This window comes from Mastomys coucha, unplaced genomic scaffold (assembly GCF_008632895.1).
Source record: "Mastomys coucha isolate ucsf_1 unplaced genomic scaffold, UCSF_Mcou_1 pScaffold13, whole genome shotgun sequence".
Lineage (NCBI taxonomy): Eukaryota > Metazoa > Chordata > Mammalia > Rodentia > Muridae > Mastomys > Mastomys coucha.
In genome coordinates this window covers 65,095,312-65,101,558 of record NW_022196895.1, presented here as the reverse complement: position 1 = coordinate 65,101,558, position 6,247 = coordinate 65,095,312, and the positions used below count along the sequence as shown (strand labels likewise).

General features: G+C 44.2%; 1 long non-coding RNA gene across 1 annotated transcript; it reads right to left on the bottom strand.

Annotated features, from left to right (window-relative positions):
• Nucleotides 1–1,284: 1,284 nt before the first annotated feature.
• Nucleotides 1,285–5,674, bottom strand: LOC116087708. Its single transcript, XR_004117572.1, has 4 exons — nt 5,333–5,674; nt 5,009–5,218; nt 4,005–4,075; nt 1,285–1,491 (listed from the first exon to the last, which is right to left on the bottom strand). It is a non-coding gene; the product is annotated as an uncharacterized LOC116087708 (long non-coding RNA).
• Nucleotides 5,675–6,247: the final 573 nt, after the last annotated feature.

The window sequence follows — 6,247 nt, the reverse complement described above, 5'->3', positions numbered from 1 at the left end:
CCAGCCCTTAGGTGGCCTTTTAAGCGAAAGTATTTAATTACCTCCTACAACCTAAGGGGAACTTGGAATTACAAACACAGCTAGATTACTCTGCTTTGGGTTGGTAATTTGTATCTTTTGCTCATTTCCATCACTTGATGGTTTAGAATGGAGAAGCTCACAGCCATGGATGCTCTAAGGATATGTGTCAACTTTAAATATGATTTTTAATTTGCACTTGACAGAGAAGGTTGAGGAAATGGTGAGGTGAGTCACGGCTGTCAGTTTTGTGACAAGCCGAGTGAAGAGCCATAGGTTTCTAGGACACACGTCTACCATCAGAGAACTACACATTGGTTTGGTGTTACTCATTAGCCCTGTAAGCTCAGCCATCTTGGGAACGACTAAGAGATGACCAGTTAATACCACAAATTACATAGTATCACACACTCTGAAAAAAAAAACAGACTTTATCCATGAATTTTGATATGTATCATTCAAGTGCAGTTTGTGGCTATTTTGTAATGGGAATCCTACCACATTAATAAATCGAGGTTTATTTCTTAACAAAGCAACTCTTCTTACATTTGTTTGTTTGCTGGCTTGTGTATGTGTATGTGTATGGCTTGTGTATATGCATTTGTATGTGAGAATGCAGGAGTATAGATATGCATGCCCTTGGACAAGTGTTGAAGTCAGAGGACAGTTTGCAGAAACCAGTTCTTTTCTTCTACCACGTGGACCCCAGAAAGAGAACCCAGCTGGTCAAGTACCTTTACCTACTGAGTCATCTCGCTGGCCCCAGAGTGAATTCTGAATGAAGGAAATACCAAAAGCTGAGAAACTTTTTACAAAAGGTCTAAATATTGAATTTTCATGACCTTTTCCTTCAAGAGTTACTCAGAAATCTGGACTCAAACTTTCCAAAATAAAAATTTCTTTGACTTGAAACTAAAGCGTAATAATTTTGGGTTTAAAAAGAAGCTATCAGAAGACATGCATTGGATGTTTTTTTGTTTTTTTGTTTTTAACAAGAGAGAAAAGAAAGAAATCAGAGCACCAAACAGAGTCCTAGTTGCTGCTTACGTCGGGGTTCGTAATTTCTGGAAGCTGTAACCACAGTGGCTTTATTATAATAATAATTATTATTATTACTTTTAGTGGCTTGATTTTTGACTTTTTCACCTCAGAAAAATAGTGATGCATGTGTTCAGACCCGCAAAAGCCCTCGCGTGGCAGTGAGCATACTGCCGTGTATGATTTGTCTAGAGAGATGAAAGGGACATGAATGTGCACAACAGGAAATATGATTTATTTTTTATTGGCGGGCGAGGCAGAAGTCACACGTGGGGAGCCCAGTGGGCAAGTGGAAGAGGAGCGAGCTTTTTAGGCCATGACCACTTCCTTTAGATGTCCCTGCGAATGATTCTAAGAGTAAGCTGAACTCGGAAGCTTTCATAGAGGGATGGGAGGCAGAGGCACTAGCAACAAGCAGAGGGAGCTTTTTGGATGCTGCGTGAGGAAGGGGAAAGAAAGAGATTGGAAAATGTTGCGAGCATTCTGTTCGTGTTGTTACTTAGTGCAGTCTTGTCTCCCCAGCCCACTAGTCTGGAACAAAAGTCAGTCTCAAACATAACAACAGACACTGGGGAGCACGCCAGCGAAAGATCACCTCCCAAAGAACAGGATGGTGCTGGGGACTAATGCCAGCCAGCCTCAGGAAACAGAAAGCCGGAGGCTGTAAGCCAGGCTCCACAGTGCCTCCTTGCTGCAGAGCCCTGAACCGCAGGAGAGGCTTGATTTCAGTGGTGCTGGGAGGTATCGTGCACACTTCTCTTGCTACCCTGGGACTGGCTAAAGCACCGAAATGGTTGACGGAAAAACACAAGTAGAGCTGAGCCACCAGTAGAAAAAACACGGAGGACCCACTTGGAGGAGTGGCAAGCAGTTAACTCTCGCCTCAACTTGACACATTTCATCAAAATGAATCCCAAGTGTTGCGTGTGGTCAAACGCCAAGGCCTGAGCTGGGTGGCCAGGACCCACCTAGAAACATCTGGGTGTTGGGGCAAATTTGAAATCCCAGGGCTGGGAGGCAGAGACAGGCAGATGCCTGGGCATCACTGGCTAGCTAGCTTAGCCTACAGTAGACAGCACCATCCAAAGAATTGGCGCGCGCGCGCGCGCGCGCACACACACACACACACACACACACACACTGAATCCCAAGCAATGGACAACTGGAAAAATCATTTTATCTCTACTGGCTATACTGCACAATGCAGACAGAACTGTCTCATGACCCCTTCTCTGCCCTTTGATTGATTCACTTCCGTTTAGTACCTGATCATGGCTGGGCTTTTTGCCAGATATTGTGAGCGGAGAAGCAGCACCTGGCCTCTGCCTTGGGACAACCCACTTCTGTATGCATCAGTGATTTCAATAAAAGTACAATATTCAGCAGAAGGGTGGGGCTTGCCTGAGGATCCCGGGAGGGCTCTGTAGCTCAGCCTGCATGACATGGAGGCTGAGGCACCTGACATTAGCACACAGTCAGAAGAGGGCAAGCACTCAGCTGTTACTTAAAAAAAAAAAAAAAAAAAAAAAGATGGTTTCCGGTCTCTGCATTTTGCCAGGAAGCCAGTCTGCTTTAGATTCATTCTTCCCGAGTTCCTATTTTGACTCCGTGACAGTCTTGGAGTCAGTACTGACAATGTGATTGTTCTCGGTCCCAAATTCCCTGGTGGTAACCCACCCCTATCAAATTATTTACCTAACCCTTCTGCTGCCTTCGTTCCTACCAACTGGTGAGCTGATTAACTGGTCCTGGTTCCACCTGAAAGCATTTCTGGGCCCTGCCTCTCCCTCAGTCGCAGCTGGCTGTCTCTGTTGTCTCTGCTAAGTCTCCTCCCTCATCATACTCCCCCTACACACTAGACTAGCCTGCAAACTCTCCACTCGCTTCTAGATCAGGCACCTCGCTGCTTTACTCCACTGTTGAAAAACCCAACATATTCTCCCATGGCAAACAGAATAAGACCTTGACACTTTGGCATATTCTACGATGCCAAAATCCTTTTCAAAACACTGAAACAGATACCACCACTGAAAGGATACAGACGGCAAATAGCCCCATGAAAAGATGCTCAACCACCAGTTATCCTGAAACCCACATTTGAACGTCCCAGTGATGTCAGCCCGCAGTCATGAAGGACTCATGAGGCAGAGGCAGGAGCATCTCTGTGAGTTTGCCATAGGAAAGCTGGAGCTATGTGGTGAGACCCTTCCCCTAAAACAAACAAACAAAACACCAACCAAGATCACCACATCAAGAGGAGGTAGAGGAAATGGGGATCTTAGGCTCTGCGGGTTGTGTTAGATGATGTAGACACCAGGGCAAACGGACAGTTTCTTAAAAAGTTAAAATTATCCTTCCCATGCGGCTGAGCTATACTCTACGTGTGTGGGTGTTACCCAAGAGAAAGGAAAGTGTTTGTCTAGGAAAAGCCCCATATTCAACATTCATGGGAGTTCATTCATAATAATGAGAAACAGGAAACAATTTCGACACTCAAGAAACAAAGGATTAAAACTTGTGATAGGGTCACATGATTGATTGAGCAGTTTAAGGGAAAACACCAAATGAATTTAAATGAGCAAAACAATAAAAAAATGTATAAAGATATTAGAGAGCTACAGATCCGTTGAATAAAATAGGCAAACAAATGGGAACAATCTGTAAGAGTCTAGGGTGGCCACAAGTGTGAGCAATCTCTATGAGTTTAAGGAGGCCACACAAAGTACAACAGACCACGTGGCTCTAACAGTGGAAGCTTATTATTATGCAGTGGCGGGCAGAATTGATTTCTTTAGAGTTTTCTTTTCTTTTTTGATTTGTAGATGGCCATCTCCTCCAGCCCCTTCATAGAGCTGCCTCTCTGTACTTATCTCTGTCCAAACATAGTCTTAAAAGAACCCCAGTCGGCTTCGAAGCTCACTCTGGAGACCCGGTTTTTATTTTCTTACCCCATAGAAGATCGTATCTTCATGTAGAGTCACTCTCTGAAGTATTGTGGGTAACAATCAGCCCTGTGAATCTGAGAGAAACACAGTTTATCTTGTAATCCTGGCTTCACTTATCTTAGGTTCTAGAAAATACAATGTCCTCTACAGGGACAGAAATCAAAACCACAGTCAACTGGGATGGTAGGGGAGGGGTTGAGCAGTGGAGGTGTGTGAAAACCTAGGGGCGAGGGTGGATACCCTCCTGTTTCCATTGAAGGTGGTGGTTTCTTGGGCATTTTCACATGATGATACTATCTCAGAGTACACCTTAAATACAAGTGCACAAAGTCTGGTTTGTGCTTCTAGGGAATTATTGGCATTCCCTCACCTTCTCCTCAAAGTCTCATGGTCCTCCAGTCCCTGGTCCAGCCTGTCCCTTTCAGGCCCCACACTCCCATACAGTACTGCTTCCGGGAAGCATTTAAACATTGTCAAGTTTCTCAAACAGTCCGGAAGCCTTTGCAAATGTTTTGATCCGCTTTGAATGGCCTCTTTCTTTTTCTGCTTTGTGAATACAATTCGGATACCCATTTTCAGTCTGTAGGTTCAGTTGATTGTCTACCTGACTGCTTTCATGGCTTTGTTAGTTATTTTGTGTACTAAATAAATGTAAAGAACAAAAATGGGACCAGCAACATGGTTCAGAAGGCACCTGCCATCCAACCTGAGGATCCGAGTTCAACCACAAGGCCCCTTCTAATCTCCTTACATCCCCCTTACACGGACAAAGAAAACACAGTCGTAAAAAGAATTATTTTGTTTGTATTCAATTAAGTTAAACTTTTTAAAAAATTTAATCCTTTGGGGGGAGGGCTGAAAATAAACTTTTTATTTTGGAATCATTTTAGATTTATAGAAAAACAGCCAAATTGCAAACATAATACAAAGTGATGACATTTTGTATTGTTAAAACTAGGAAGTCAGCCAGGTGTATTACTACTATCAAAATGTCAGACATCACTCACATTTCTGGGATCTTCCCACTCATGTCCTTTTTCTGCCCCAGGATATAGCACAGCATACCTTGTCACTTTTATTACCATGTCATTGAAGTCATCTGACTTTCCATAGTGTCTTACTTTAGCTGCCTGGCTTTTGTTGGATAGATTTTGTTGTTGTTGTTGTTGTTGTTGTTTTAATATTGTTTAATCCCATGATCTCTAGAAGATCTGGCCCTAGAAGTTAAGAAAGAAAATCAATGATTTATGCGACCTCCTATGTGCCTGTAAGGGATTCTCTAGAGCAAAAGAAATACATAGCAAGACAAAGGGTGTTTGTTAGACTCTTACAAGATTAAGGCTAGATACTCCAACAATGCCATCTCCCAACAATGACTGAATGGCCGCTTAGGTCTACAAACTTGGAGAGGCTTAAGAACAGAACTCAGTCCACGAAGCTGGCTACCTCAGCCATCCCAATCCGGTGCTGAAGTCCTGTTGGATTCCTGGAGAGACGTCTATACTGGATGGCTGAAGATGCCGATTCCTGGGGTGGCGAGGAATGGTGGGAGCCAGAGCAGGAAGAACAGTAGAGCAGATATTCTCACCAGCAAGAAGGAAGGAGGGCAGGAAAAAGTTTTCATTCCGAAAAATATCTAAGGCACCCCAGAAAGGCCATATCCATTCTGGAGGAGGGACTTCCCCCTTTATGTCAATCCTTCCAGGAAATAGCCCCATGGGCTTTCCAGAGGCAGGCTTCATAGTTGATCGCAGATGGAATCAATCCGTCAACTAAGATTAGCCATCATATAGCCAGTCTTACCTTTGTGTGTACCACCTCCTTTCAACCCTGGACTCTTCTGGAGGCAGCTGCTCTTCATTACCACTGGTTTAACAGATGATGAAGCTGCCACTCGAACAGTAGAAGCTTTTAAGTCAGCTTGACTTGTAACCGCTTGTCTGTGGCAACCAGTGAGCATGAGTTAGACAAATTGATTCGTTCCTACAAGTCTTTCCACCAAGTAGGATTCCGAGAGAATCCTATGGCCCTATAGAGAGGACACAACCCATCTCTTCTAGACATATTTACCCACAATCTGTCATTCTGGAAAACCTGCACCCCAAGCCTAGTCTGGCAGGAGCTGCATCCCTGCCCGCTGCACCTATCCATCCTGACTCCAAACAGCAGCCAGAGACTCCCCAGAGGGGCACTTCCCCACTCACCAGGAGAGATTATTAGAAGACACCGTGAATGTTCCAACTCGG